General features: G+C 40.2%; 1 long non-coding RNA gene across 1 annotated transcript; it reads left to right on the forward strand.

Moving 5' to 3' along the window:
• The first annotated feature begins 1,027 nt into the window (after positions 1-1,027).
• LOC138979707 (uncharacterized) lies at positions 1,028-3,679 on the forward strand. The gene is made up of 2 exons (XR_011460109.1): positions 1,028-1,479; positions 1,662-3,679. It is a non-coding gene; the product is annotated as an uncharacterized lncRNA (long non-coding RNA).
• Positions 3,680-15,791: the final 12,112 nt, after the last annotated feature.

Here is a 15,791-nt window from a genome sequence, read left to right on the forward strand (position 1 = left end):
CCTATATATCATATATAGATGAGGTATTCAATCTCAAAAACTTCAGAGAAAATGGGGAAAATATGAAAAATAGCTGTTTTTTAGACAACATTTATGGCCCCTGCGACCTTGACCTTGAAGCAAGGTCGAGATGCTATGTATGTTTTTTGGGGCCTTGTCATCATACACCATCTTGCCAAATTTGGTACTGATAGACTGAATAGTGTCCAAGAAATATCCAACGTTAAAGTTTTCCGGACGGCCGGCCGGCCGGACGGCCGGACGGACGGACGGACGGACGGTCGGACGGACGACTCGGGTGAGTACATAGACTCACTTTTGCTTCGCATGTGAGTCAAAAATTACCGGTCATTAATTGTCGATAACAGACTCGTTAAGTGCACAGTGTTAGTGTTAGTGGTTATCGGTACTTTTTTGTATGTGGTGACGTCAGCGTTTTGTGCGCAGTTCAAAGGTTAGGTGTCAAAGTTTAGGGTTTGCTTCCTTAGATCTGCTAACGAGCGGTGGTTAAATCGACAGAAATAACGAGCCCTGAATTGTATGTGAAAACTCGGCCAACGCTTGTTTATTCACACAATTCTTTATAACTAATATGTTCCTGAACATCTTAAAGGACCATAACAGGCTCTTTTTAAGGTCAGATAAAGCAGTTGGGGTTGATTTAAAGGCACAGTGCAGCTCACAGCCTTCGTTTTGCGTTTTTGTTGCAGCTGAGTGCATTTACAGTTCAAAAATCCTCCTATGGTAGTAAAACAAACCCAAAACAAGAGGCGAAGCCTTCAAGGCTCACGTAAGAAATCGACAAACAGTAACACAAACTCAATCACTCCGTCACACACACACACACACACACACACACACACACACACACACACACACACACACACACACACACACACACACACACACACACACACACACACACACACACACACACACACACACACACACAGAAAGAGCATAGGTGAAACTGTGCAAGAAAGCGAGACACTAGATCTAGATCTGTCTGTCTGCATGTAGCCTACTTAAAGGACCAGACCACGCTGTTTTAGCGTCAAAAACGCTTCGAATCGTGTTCCTGCGCGACCGAACACTTCCCGATGTTTGCAGTTAGTTAGAAAACCACTTTCTTACCGTCTTCAACAATGTTTGGTTTACTTCGGAATCTTCTAAGGCCGTAATCCGACGAATTTTGTGACCGAAGCGACGGATTTCTTCTCCAAAACGACCCGCCATTGTGCCGCGTGATCTTCGCGAGACTGGCTTATGAATAAATTATCCGTGACGTCACACCGTGTGGGGATGGTTGTTTACCAACATGACAACAAGCGTAACTGCAGACGAAATTGAACCGTACATGTTCGAACTACCGGTTTCTCTCCTCGAATCAAGCATGAAAGATGAGGGTGGAGGCCACTTCCAGCAGTAGTGAAACAGTGACGATGAAAATTGCGACACTGTTTGTCTCAGCGATCAAAGGTAAACACGCCCGCTCTCTGTGCTGAACTTATCGTCTGCTTTCGAGTCTGTGCTATTTTTTCACTCTCGCCTTGTCAACGCACTCGCGAATAAGTGGGATATTGTTTAAGTGTTCATGCATTGCATTCACGAGTAAAAGAACAACAGCTCATCGCAGTTTTAACTGTTCTTGATTATTTCAGAGACTGGTGTCAGAGTGGCCACTGTACCTGTTGTATTGTGTGGGAGGGGCAGATTTGAGAGAGAGAGGAAGCTAGCCTGAGGTACATTGTAGAATGAAAACTTGCAGGGGAGCAAGAATGCATCACCAGCCACGAAGGTGTACATACAACTTTTTTTGAGGTGCCTATATTTGTTTGATTGTTAAATGTATGTATTTGTTGTTGTTTTTAAAGGCTATCAAGAAAACTGTTGTCATTTAAATTTGTAACACTCAGTCACATATAGTTTCTCACACACACACACACAAGATTAACTCACTTGCATGCCCACAGAAGAAGTTTGCTCTTCACATTGTTCTGTTGTTGTTTTTATAATGTAATCATTGTAACATCAACACTCAGTAATAACCAATATTACAACACAATCACTTTTTCATCAGAACTCACTCACATACTACATGACTTTGTATTAAACCCTGGTTTATGGACACTTGCATTTGTACTTTGCATGGGAAAGCAGCCTGTAGCAGTCAAAGTCTGGGCACTGTTGCATTGTAGTCTTGCTGTGTATGCAGAGCTTTGTTGTAGCTGCCATAGACCAGTGTTGCCATAGGCCAGTGTTAGGATCACCACCCCCTCAAACAGCTCGTTCAGTTAACCTGATGCCTGTTTTAGACAGAAAAAAAAGTTACCACAATCAGCAGAACTTTCACCGGAGAAAGGGCATCATTCTTTCATACTTTCTTTCTCATAGCTTTTTTTTGGTTTTTATAATCTCTTCATTACACTAAATAACATCCATAAGACCTATTTTGAGCCTTAATTTAAGTTGACTAGTAATGGTATTAATCATAATGTATTTATTTTTATAATGTACAAACTAGAGTATGTATGTGGATATGTGTGTGATGGTGCTGGTATGGATATGTGTGGTTTGGGTTATGTGTGTACTGATGTGTACATTTTATGTGTTTTGTATGTTTTACGAGTGCGATTTTATGTGATGTTATTCTGTACACCAGCCAAAACAAAATGTCTGGTATATTAGATAATAAACGCACCTTTAAATTTATTAGCGACTACACCCCGTCACCCTCCAGTCCCCCTCCCCCCCATTACACCCTACACTTTTAACATTGTATAAAAAATCATGCCCCAATATAGGTCCCTAGTTACCTGGGAGGACGTTAAGCTCCATAATCAACATCAACAACGTATTGAATTGAATTGAAAAGCTGGGGTTAGGAGGTCTAACTTCTTGAATTAAAGTTTTTTTTTTCTCAGGTGCATGTAGTTTTTTATTTGCTTGAAATCATGGTGTATTCTGGTTGTAAGAGAAGAGTCAATTTCCTTGTAAGCCTGCAAAATTAAAATTTGTCATTTTTGAAGTAGCCTACATTTTTGTAAGAGTCCAAAATAGTCCAGGATAAGGAGGAAAAACATAGGGTGGGTCAGGAAATCTGAAACATTGCATAGTTTTGTTTTGCCTATGTAGACACAAAAAGTACTTAGAGCACTTTTTCCCCCCCAAGAGAGCATAGCTTAGTTTTAATTATTTTAATGCCACTGTTAGCAAGAGGAGTACTACAGACAGCAATCAAACAGTGGGTTTTTTCTGTAGACATTGTTATTTCTGTTTAGGTGTTTCAGTAGTTTTCTATGCGGATAAATCATGCTGCATGATCACTAGAAACAATCCAGCTCTGTAGCATGCAAGTTTTTTAAAGGTTTTTTTCCCCATGTTACTCTGAGAGAAAAAAAACAACCCACAGAGATAAAGTTGAACTGGCAGTTTGACTGAAGCAGTGGTAATAACACAGAGTGCTCTTCCTACAATCAATTTTTTTATGTGGATGATGATGTCCACACATGTACTTGGTTGTATTATTTTGCTAGACTATGTGTTTCTGTTAGATATATCTGCTCACATGATTGTTGTTCATAATTTGACATTACATTTACTGCTGATCAAAATGTATTGTTGGAATAGGTCTGCTTAATATTCTGACTGCAGTTTTGTAATAAAATCAAATAACACAGATGTTTTAAGTATCAAAGTGCTTTTCACACACACACACACACACACACACACACACACACACACACACACACACACACACACACACACACACTCACACACTATGAGTATGACTGCAAACATGAATTTGTACTTGTATTAATTATAATTACTGTATTACAGAACCTGATCTGAAAAAAAGGACAACAGCAAATTATTCATGCAAGCTTGCTGTATTAACGATTTCTTTATCTATTTAATACAACACTGAATTAGATAACAACTATAACAACGTGTGTGTGTTTGTGTGAATGTCTATGTGTATATGGACGGACACTGATTAAACCTGAGACTCATCGATTACCCAGGTGAGTGTAAAAGAGGGAGAGAGAGAGGGAACTATAAGGTGGGTGCATGGGGACGGACATATAGTAACAGATATATATATGTTTTAATCTGTAATCTTAACACATGTGCTTAAAATTAGGAACAGATGCCATTCCACTACAAATACTGTCAGTCTGACAAAAACGCCCAGTGACACTGAACCCCTATCCCTTACAGAACACATTCAGTATACATGTACTCACTTCCTTTCGTCTGCGTTTAGTGAAAGCAGATCGTTCTGATGACATTGGTATCCGGTTTCTGACCTCCTGTGAGTGGTCAACAATTGTCGGAACTGGAACTGCGTTAGGCAACAGCTGTTTTGTGTGTGCCAGGTTTTCTTGCCGGCTTAACTGCGTTCGCATTGGAAGAAAGTGTCGCGAAACACACAACATCGTGTTGGCCGTTTCCAGTTAATCAGTCTTGCTGCAGAAGTTGTAAGCCCATCGGAAAAAGGTGACAACTGATGCCTGAACCTTTTTTCTATACTTCATAGCTATCAGCAGCCGTGCGCATTCCTTCGGCGTGCTGTTGATGCTCGATTTAGGCAAACGCCCACTTGAGCGTAAGCTGTAACTTTCGGTTTCCAAACACTAAGTGACGTCACAGCCGGTTCTCGTCTACTGGCGGCCATTTCGAAGTCTCGTTTAGCAGACGAATTTGGCGGAACGTTTTTAATTAAATCACAATGATTAAGCTACGAATCGGTGAATTTCTTTACATTTTTGGAATCTTTAGGTGCATTTCTCTAACCTTCAGTCATCGGTTAGTGGTTCTAATAACCTTTAAAACAGCGTGGACTGCCAACTAGTCTCGGCGCGCTCAAAATAATAATGACCGAGACTGTCAGTACTTCCTTCGCGTGACGTCTAACCCTCTTACGTCATAATGTGACGTCAATGTAATGTGACGTCTTCAAATGTTAGAGTTTCTACCACAGACATACACACGCACAGACGCACGCACGCACGCACGCACGCACAGACAGACAAAGTTACGATCGCATAGGCTACACTTACGTGAGCCAACTACCCAATGACGACATCTGGGAAGCTCGACAGTTTCTTGTTCACGCGAGTGCATAAATTAACCTAGTTAATTATTACGTGGTATTTGGTCGGAGTTCGATTCAACTGAGTGATTCCGGCCTCCATTTTGTTTTACACAAACTCATGATGACGTCTGACATAGTTTGCTTGTGACGTGTCTTTTTGTGCATGATGTGGTGATCTACCTGATCTAAATTTAGATCCAAAAATAGGCCAAGACCAGCCGGGTCCGAGTACGAAATTAATTCGTAAAAAAAAAAGCAGTTCTTGACTCTTTGGGTGCAAGTCAATGAAACTTGGTAGTTCTTCTAACGGATAGCTGCCTGAGGTATGACTAAAAGCCCCAGGGGCTCCGTGCACCTGGATTTGACAAGTTCAGTACCTTTAATGATATAGTTAAGCATCTACAGATGCAAAAACCGATCAGTAAATCTCAGGTTTTGTGTTGCATCAGTCTAATTTTACACAAAATGCATTCTCAAAAAGCGACCAAATTCGTCTGTGAATACATTTTCACTGTTATCTTGTTCTATTCAAGTCTAGTCAGTTTATCCTTCATGGGTCTTTTTTTTCTACTTCTTTCCGCTTATCCTTAATACCTAGCCTGGACATGTATTCATATGATGGACAATTTTTTGTGTTTTTTTTTTCAATTTTTTTTTTCTCTTTTTGGCTCACGTAAGTGTAGCCTATGCGATGCTAACTTTTGTCTGTCTGTGCGTGCGTGCGTGCGTGCGTGCGTATGTATGTGTGTATGTCTGTGGTAGAAACTTTAACATTTGAAGACGTCATATTACATTGACGTCACATTATGACGTACGAGGGTTAGACGTCACGCGATGGAATTACTGAAAGTCTCGGTGATTGTTATTTTGAGCGGGCCGAGACTATTTGGCAGTCGTGTCGGATGTAAGTAGGCTACATATGCAGACAGACAGATCTAGATCTAGTGTCTCGCTTTCTTGCACAGTTTCACCTATGCTCTTTCTGTGTGTGTGTGTGTGTGTGTGTGTGTGTGTGTGTGTGTGTGTGTGTGTGTGTGTGTGTGTGTGTGTGTGTGTGTGTGTGTATGTGTGTGTGTCTGTGTGTATGTGTGACGGAGTGATTGAGTTTGTGTTACTGTTTGTCGATTTCTTACGTGAGCCTTGAAGGCTTCGCCTCTTGTTTTTTCTTCATTACAGTTACTCTATCGTTACAGCTATTTCATTCACCTTTGCTATGTCTAGTAGTTTGTGCGTTTGTTTGCGTGTATGTGTGTGTGTGTGTGTGTGTGCGTGTGTGTGTGTGTGTGTGTGTGTTGTTGTTGTTGTTGTTCCCATAATTCTGTTAAATAATACCTTTTTCAGAGGGACAATACATAGCAAGTTAACTAATCCAACGCTCGATGGACAAAAGGCGAGAATTTACAAATTACCAATTACAGGACTAGTTTTCAGCACAGCATCATACGGCGCATATATAAATAACTTTACATTAACAGCACTATACTGCTATTTATCTATAGATATTCTTATACACAGTTCAATTTTACTAGAAATTTCGAAGTCGAGCTTGGTTCTGAAATAAGACCTTCATGTTAGTTTTTGGATTTCCGTACTTAAACTGGCTTATGCACATTTTCGATATCAATATAAGGTGATTAATTATGAAGGTTTTCTCTCTGGGGATATCACGTGTGAAATACCCAAAAAGAGCCTCTTCGCAGCTTAACTTTATATTTTTGCCTGTACATTTAAATATGTACCCTTGACATTCCTGCCATATGGGTTGCACTGCTCTACACTGCCAAAAAAAGTGCTCCATGAAGTCGGTTTCGTTACAATACTGACAAAGATTTGTTTGACGAATTCCCATCTTATGTAGCAAAATATTGGTGGGATATATATTGTGTAAAATTTTCCAATGCAATAGACGAAGACGGGTTTCTGTCGAGCATTCGTTAGCTAATTTCCAGTGTTTATCTTCTAATGTAATATTTGATTTGTTCGACCAAAATCCAGCTGAGCTTGGCTCCAAGTTTATCTCATAATTTAAGATCTTTAGGCGAATTTGGCGTGGAGATAATTGTATAAATGGCATATGATCAGAACGGGCCTGACCCGTATCACGCAATAATAGAGCTTTAATGGCAGTCTGTATTGCATTATATTCAAATAGGCGAGACTGTTTATATCCAGTTTGTTCACATATTTCCTCAAAAGAGCACATGTCGTTTTCGTTAAAAACATCTTTAACAACGCATATTTTAGCCTTTATCCAGTCATTCATGTATAGCGTTTGCTTCCTGTACCTTATATTTGTATTATTCCATAAGGTTTGATTGCGTACACTTATCTGCTGTTCATTACTGCTTATTTCTTTGATCTTGTGTTTATTGTTTAGCCAGGTGATAAAAGCTTGTTTCCAGAAATATTGCTTTATAGAACCTAGCCCTTTAAAATTGTCTGCACTCACATTTGAGCGCAAACAGCATAAGCGTTCGCCCATATTTAAAAAGGATGCTAATGGAATCTGTTGCCACTTTGCGTTACTTCCGTCCAGCAGCCTCATAATCCATGAAATTAGATATGATGTTTGTACATCTTTGACATTAATCATTTTCAGACCTCCATGATTTGTCTCTTGGCACATTACTTTTCTATTAACTTTTTCATTTAAGCTCTTTTGTTTGAATATTTTTTCTTCCAGATAAATCGGAATAGAGATGAATTTAGCTTATTGAGGAAGTTTTCTGTGGCACATAGAGATTGCAGTACGTAAGTAAACTGTGACAACATTAATGTTTTGACTATTCCCCATTATACTTAGGTTTCTTTTCGACCATGTTGCTATTAATGAATTTACTTTATGTAGTTTAGGTTCCCAGTTGTCTTCTAGGTTGGAGGCTGGGACAGAGTTGTTGAAATGAATTCCTAAGATTTTGATTTGTTTTTTCCAAATAATATTACATGGTCGGTCAGCAGAAAATTTATTTGTACCAAGCCACATTGCTTCTGTCTTTTGATCATTCATTGCTAACCCTGAAAATTTTGAAAACTGAGTTATAAGATGTAATACGTTTCTTAGGTCTTTCTCATCCTGTAGGAAGAAACTAATGTCGCCAGCATACATAAGTAGTTTAAGAATTTCACCATGTCTATCACCCTGCCCCCCCCCCCCCCCCAAAAAAAAAAAAAAAAAAAAAAAACCGGGCAAAAAATAAGAAGGGTTGCAGCAGCCTGCATGCAACTGAGGTCAACAACAAAAAAACAAAAAAAAGTCTAGTCAGTTTAGTTTATTCAGGTAGCAGTCTCTGGAACACTCTTCCGACAATCCTGGGGCAAACTACCAGCACAAACGTTTTTAAGACCAGATATAAAACCAACAACCGGTGCTTTTTAACAATGTATTACTTTATTCGTTTTTTGTTTACTGATATTTGTTAATGCAGTGTATGTCAATAGGCATGGTGTTTACAGCTTTGTTGCGTCAGTGCAATCCACTCTATAATACTTTACTCACGTCAAATGAACTCACATATTTTCATTTATGCAACATACTGTTTGTACATTTATAATATGTTCTTATTTTCGTTTATTTATAAACATGTAGCAGTTGTTTTCTTTTCTTGTTTATTCTTAAGCCACCTTAGACTAGTCCCCCTCTTTAAGGCGAAGGCCAGATGTAATAAAGCAGATCACTGTTTACTCTATTACCCTCGTTAAATACAGAATTGTTCTTGTTCTCTCTCTCTCTCTCTCTCTCTCTCTCTCTCTCTCTCTCTCTCTCTCTCTCTCTCTCTCTCTCTCTCTCTCTCTCTCTCTTTTCTCTCTCTCTCTCTCTCTCTCTCTCTCTTCTCTCTCTCTCTCTCTCTCTCTCTCTCTCTCTCTCTCTCTCTCTCTCTCTCTCTCTCTCTCTCTCTCTCTCTCTCTCTCTCTTTTGGCATCTCTTTAATACCTTTGTGCGTAAACAGTCCTGTTATCATACAGTCCAAAATACTTTGTGTAAATTATATATCGATTTAGAAGATGACTTTAATATAACAACAATAATAATACTTTTCCGCTTGACTATCTGTATCTAGTTGGAAATATGTATTTTAAATATTTTATGTTGGTGGCAAGTCAAAGTTACACCTTTAGTTGCAACCACGACCCACTTTACCACTGAACCCTCGTACGCAACAAGAACTCAATGTACAAAACGTACATTTTCCGTACGGCATTGCACGAATTTGTTTTGTTTGTTTGTTTTTTGCAATATTCTACATGGTTCGTATTGTGCAACTTGTTGAAAACGACGAAATAATACCGTGCGACAGCTTGTGTCGTGTTGTGGTGGGTTTTTTATACCTGATACTGTACACGGACGGCGGGCCGTCTGTACAGACGAACACTGCTTATAATTATGACTCACTGATTGCTCAATCGAACCCAAACTAAATAAGCATGAAAAAAAAATCAAAATCAAGCAATTAAATGACACACCATCTTCATATTTTCACCTGCCTACCTGCAATTCTCTCTTTCATTTAGCCAGATAAATCGGCCATTTCTGATTGAAGCACTGTACTAACGATTTTTCGGCCTGGTTAACATACGAGCTATCTATTTATAACGGGGCGTTCTTCGGCAATACAATATATCTTAGTTTACTCAGATTCAAAATGAACAATAAGTCATATCATTTGTACGTACCTTAAGAATCAATGTCGTCAGTTTTGATAAACTTACTCTCCGCTGTTCGTTTTTCTAAGGTGACGCCCTCGACCGGGGAATAAATTACTAAAGTTCCCGAGCAAAGAACCCGCTTGTGACAAGAATCTATTTTTAGTGGAGTCAGCGGCCTTGTTATCATTGATATTGGCAGCTGCAATCGACTCTAAAAGATTACATTTTTTGTCCTGTGATAGGTGGGTGCAGCTTATTCAAATGTTAGTGGTGCGGGCTTTAAAGATACCTTCCTTCCTATGGACATGTACACTTACGCGTACACCCCCACAGATATAATTATACGTGCAGACTTTTTCATGGGAAGTTAATTTCACAGTTGACGTAATTATTAATTCAATTCAATGAAAACTTACTCACTGATTTTTTTTTTAAATCCCGTTCTGCGCAAAAAGAAGCCACAGTGTCCATGCAGTGGGGTAAATATCCAAGTGGCAAGCTGCCATTATCCAACCTGAAACCTCGGACATACGAGCTAGTATCTATTGTCTACACAAGAGAGGACTGTTGCCATTACAAAGGGCTGATAGAAACAGGTAAGTGCATTCCCGGTGTAACACGAAATTTTTACTCCACGAAAAATGTACTCCGGAGTAAAAATTTCGTACGAAATTCTTACTCCGAGTAAATTTTTCGTACGAGAAAAGAACTCCCCAAGGCACGAAAAATTTACTCCCTCCACAAAATGTTTACTCCCCATTTTTTTACTTCTAGTAAAAAATCTCGAACGCGAAAATGGGATGCGGGCGAAGGGATAATGCCAAAATTGGCATCTCGCACAAACGAATGTCGCGCTAGCCTCCCTCCACCCCTTCCACCACCAAGACTAACAGGGGACAAGGGAGTCAAAATTTCGTACACCTGGCAAATTGCTCGTGTTAGGGTGAAGTAATTTATTCGTTTTTTATTCGTCAGGGGAGTAACATTTGTGTACGAAATGTTAAATCGGAACTCACCTGTCGTGGGGAGTAATTTTCTCGTGTAATGGGGGAGTGCTTTTTTCGTAAAGGGAGTAACACTTTCGTACGAAATTTTTACTCCGGAGTAAAAATCTCGTGGGAGTAATTTTCTCGTGTTACACCGGTCCCCATGTAGTAGAATCCCAAAATTGATCTGTGGTAACAGAAACTAGACCCTGTCACGGGTATCAAACATGGGGTATCAAAGTCATTGCTGTGCGTGCGTGAATGCGCGGGTGTGTGTGTGTGTGTGTGTGTGTGTGTGTCTGTGTGTGTGTCTGTGTGTGTGTGTTTGCTAAAACAATAAAGATCATTGAGAGACGGGTCGTTGTATCTTTGTTGGGGGGGAGGGGGGGGGGTGTTTGGTTGGTTGGAAGGTTTTGTGGGTGTTTTAATTTGTGGGTTTTTTTTTTTTTTTTGCTTGTTGTTGTTGTTGTTGATTTTGTTGTTGCTGTCGTCGTTGTTGTTGGTGGTGGTGGTGGTGGTGGTGGTGGTGATGTTGATTGATGTTTTTTGAGGGGAGTTTTATTGACTACTTATCACACACAATCTCCGTCAAAGTCGACGTAAGTTTGCAGGGTGTTTTTTCAGTTCTAGGTCCTCCTTTGCCTTTTTATTTACCGTGAAAAAATAGTTTTGCTCACTATCTCACAAATGACATAATTTATGAAAACATCAAGTTAATTCATTAAAAACAATCCACCCTGCACAAGAAGCAGTTACACCGTTCTTTCTTGGTAAGTGTCCAAATAGAAAGATGACCTCATCCCATCTAAAACCCTGGCCAGATGTGAGATAGTGAGCGGAATTCATTGTAAACAAGAAATTCCTCCGAGGTAGGAAAAACACCCCCGTTGGTCAAAGGGAAATAACCTTCTCAGTTGGTGGCAGTGAGAATGGTTATTTCCCTTTGACCAACGGGGGTGTCCCTCTATAAGTCCTTGTAGAATCTTAATCCACCAATAACTCCCTAACCGTGTGTTTGACTGGTCCCAATTTTTGTAAGGACCGTCTCAGGAATGTATAGAACCTGTTCACCAAGTTTGGTGACGATCGGTCCGTTCATTCTTGAGATCTATATGCGCACACAAACACACAAACACACAAACACATCGACCGAATCCTATACACACCCCTATACCGGGGGTGTAATAAGGAGATTCTGATAGAGGGCATTATAGGCAACTTAGTGACTTAGTATTTCGATAGCACAAGTACGTTGTTGAATAAGCGTAGAAATCGTATACCAGTTACTGCATTCTGAATGTTTAATTTACATAGGCTTAATTACTGTTTGATCCACTTCATTTGCTGTCCTAGAATTGTTAACACTGTTAGGAGTGTGCTTTTCAGCTCAAGTGCGCTCCACCAAAGCCTTTACGTCAGTGCATTGGTATGAATAAAAACAAACGGATCGAATTTCACAGACACAGACACTGACACTCAGATACACAGACACAGACACTCAGATATACAGACACAGACACTGACACTCAGATACACTGACATAGACACTCAGATACACAGACACTGACACTCAGATACACAGACACTGACACTGACACTCAGATACACAGACGAATCCTGATTTGCAGTAGGGCCTATAGACTGTAGAGTAAGTAGAGGTTACATGCCGAGTCTCAGTGATTATTAAAAATAATGGTCGAAGTTGGCGGATCATGAAAAATGCGAGCTTCAGCGAGCTTTTTCATGACCGCGAACTGAGACCATTATTTTTAATAATCACTGAGACGAGGTGTGTAACCTCTTTATTCCTCCTTTCTTCAGTTATTCAAAGAAAACAGGAGTTTTTGTGCGAAAGTTTGATCGAATCCGAATCACTCAACCAGTCAACCTGCGCAGGCGATCGATTAATGCGCGGTTAAGTTCCGTGCAAATCATTCCATTCTGTTAACACTTCTTGTCAGTTTCCCTGTTTTAGACTAAAATCAAGTACACAGATATGCTGTTATTCTGCTGTGGCGGTAAAGGCAGATATTGTGTGTTCTGTTTATGTTTTAGTATCGTTCAGGATAATGTTCTTTCGTCAAATGGGACTAGCAGACGAACTTTTGCACCCGTGTTCCAACGTTAATTACTGCATGAAGTTCAGTTTTCTGGGGAAAATAGTGTATGAAACCGCTTTATGTTGTTTAAATTGATGAGATGTGTGCATTTGGTTGCGTGTGATCTGTTTATAAAATGAAATATTGTTGAAAACTGACCGTCGGATTGCAGTCAGTGTTGTCGAAGAAACTGCGTTAAAAGAAGGGGAACTACTCTTGTCGGCAAGAGTATGAGTTACTTGCCTTGGGAATTTGCTTGTGATGAACCGTGTATGCACGGCAGATCTAGATTCAGAAAACAACCTAACTCATGAATTTTATATGGAGATTCATGTGTTCAGGCCTGTAGTTGTTAATTTAAATGCGGTATGTTTGTATTGTTTGCTCCAGAGATGTATATTTCGTACGTATAGAGCGTTCGGAACTTTTCAGTCGCAAAAGTAGTACCAAAACAGAACAGCTTCTCAACCCATTGCACTATCGAGGATTCAGGCTGTTGCTGGCTCGTTATTTGTTTGGTTGCTGGGTCATTATCGAAAAATAACTAGCTCTACAAGTTTACAGAGGTAAAGAAGCAGAGGGGGGAATAAACATGAATACTCTACAGTCTCTGTGTGCAGACATACCCAGGCACACATGAATACATAAAACACTTGAAAAGAGAGACATGAGAGAGAGAGAGAGAGAGAGAGAGAGAGAGAGAGAGAGAGAAGAGGCATGAGAGAGAGACTGAGAGAGAGACATGAGATAGAGAGACACAGAGAGAGTGAAAAGAGAGAGTGAGAGGAGAGAGTGCAGTGAGAGAGAGAGAGTGAGAGAGAGAGACATGATAGAGAGAGAGAGAGAGAGAGACTGAGAGAGAGAGGGTTACACACACACACACACACACATAGTATAGGGTTCAGTCTGCAGTTTTCATTGTGTGCTTCAACAATGCAAGGGAAGCAACAACAACAAACAGATTTTTTTTATGACTGCGTGGAGTTATTTCCTTAATAAGCCGTCATTTTAAAAAATCACCTAGACAGATACGTTTACAGTGAACATCTATGTCACGAAACTGTTTCTTTTGCAACCAGTTATATGACTCGAAAGGCCATCCATTGCCCTGCCATATTCAACACTCAGATTGACCTGACATAAGGCAGACACCCCCCAAAATCAAATTCACAAAAGCAAGGTTCCCGCGTTATAATTGACCCAAAAAAATATAACGACTTAAAACGGAACAAGTTGTGCATATCACCGGAGAGAACAATCAAATCAAAAACAGTCAGTCCTGTTCAAGAACGTTATGTCATGTTGAACGGTGTAGGTGCCATTATATGCTCTTTTTTTTAAGTCGTGTATTTTTTTTCAGAAACTCCTTCAAAAATCGCCCTCACTGGCTTCTGGGAGAGGTATGACACCTGTACCGTTTCGCATGCCATGGGTAGTTTCGGGATCAAAAATGTGTTAAAAGAACACACGGTAAATTGGTGATGTCTTGCTCTGTTGTTTTGTTTGTTGTCCGTTGGTTTGGTTTAGTGTGGTGTGTTGTGGTGTGGTGTGGTGTGGTGTGGTGTGATGTGGTGTGTTGTGGTGTGATATGGTGTGTTGAGGTGTGATGTGGTGTGATGTGGTGTGTTGTGGTGTGTTGTGGTGTGATGTGTTGTGGTGTGATGTGGTGTGGTGTGGTGTGATGTGGTGTGTTGTACGTGGTGTGTTGTACGTGGTGTGTTGTGGTGTTGTGATGTGGTGTCAGTGTTGTGATGTGGTGTGTTGTGGTGTGATGTGGTGTGATGTGGTGTGTTGTGGTGTGATGTGGTGTGTTGTGGTGTGATGTGGTGTGTTGAGGTTTGGTTTAGTCTACTCTGGTTTGTTTTGGTTTCGTTTCGTGTGTTTACATATTTGCTAGCTTGCCTGTCACAGTTACCTGTAAGTTTTACAAGTTTCTTTCAAGCATATTTCAAATCGACTTCTTTCCTTTGTTTTCCCAGTTGTCGTAAGAAACTCCTTCTTTCCCTTACTGGACCTTTGATTATGATAAATATATATATATATATATGTATAGGTTACAACACGAGTGGTTTTTTATATGGCTTGTATTTCAGTCAAGACCCAGCGGATGAATATCATCGGGAGACACGAGCCTTTGGCGAGTGGCTCTCGATTGATATTCCCGCTGGGTCTTGACTGAAATACAAGCCATATAAAAAACCACGAGTGTTGTAATCTGTATATCCCATTCTACCATCAAACACAAAGTGTAGACTACTAGCGGCACTGTTGCGATCTGTGGAGTGTGAAACAGTGTTTTCAGCGAGACTTGGCCTTTTTGCAACCTTAAACTAAGTGACCGTCGCTGAAAAAATAAAACGAATGAGTGCATCTATAAGTACGCGGTAACACTACTTTCAGACCGTTTAAAAGCTTTAAGTAAAGGTTCATAAGTTGCAAGAAAGTAATGAAGTCGTATAGAAATCCATTTAGTTGAAGCGCACAATTCTTTTGCGTTTCTGGTCGGCGGAACGGGGAAACCGGTTTGGCCCCCATTTGGCTTACTCGACTCGATTCAGAATCGATTCCACGTTGTTTTTTTCGAACGCATTATTATACAATTAGTCTTATTGACAGAGAAGCAAATTTTAGGGAACACATATGTAGATTTAACCATTTGCTCCCTATTTGAAATGTATCTACATGATAAACTGTTTTGCGAGTGTGTTTGCATGAACCTAAACTGGTATGGGTGCGAGGAAAACAGGACCCAAGTCTGTCACCGCCGCTTGATTGCATTTTGAAAGAATATGACTGGATTACGGAAAAATACACACATGTTAAGTTCTTAGATACCTTCATCGCCAATGTGGACTTACTGCAGAGCCAGGCAAAAGAGTAGACTTGCTCGCAAAACACGTGAAACAGCTGATGATAGCGAAGCCCAACCGTGCCAGGTAAGGACGGTCTGACAGATTCTCAAAA

Source organism: Littorina saxatilis, linkage group LG11 (assembly GCF_037325665.1).
Source record: "Littorina saxatilis isolate snail1 linkage group LG11, US_GU_Lsax_2.0, whole genome shotgun sequence".
NCBI classification, from domain to species: domain Eukaryota; kingdom Metazoa; phylum Mollusca; class Gastropoda; order Littorinimorpha; family Littorinidae; genus Littorina; species Littorina saxatilis.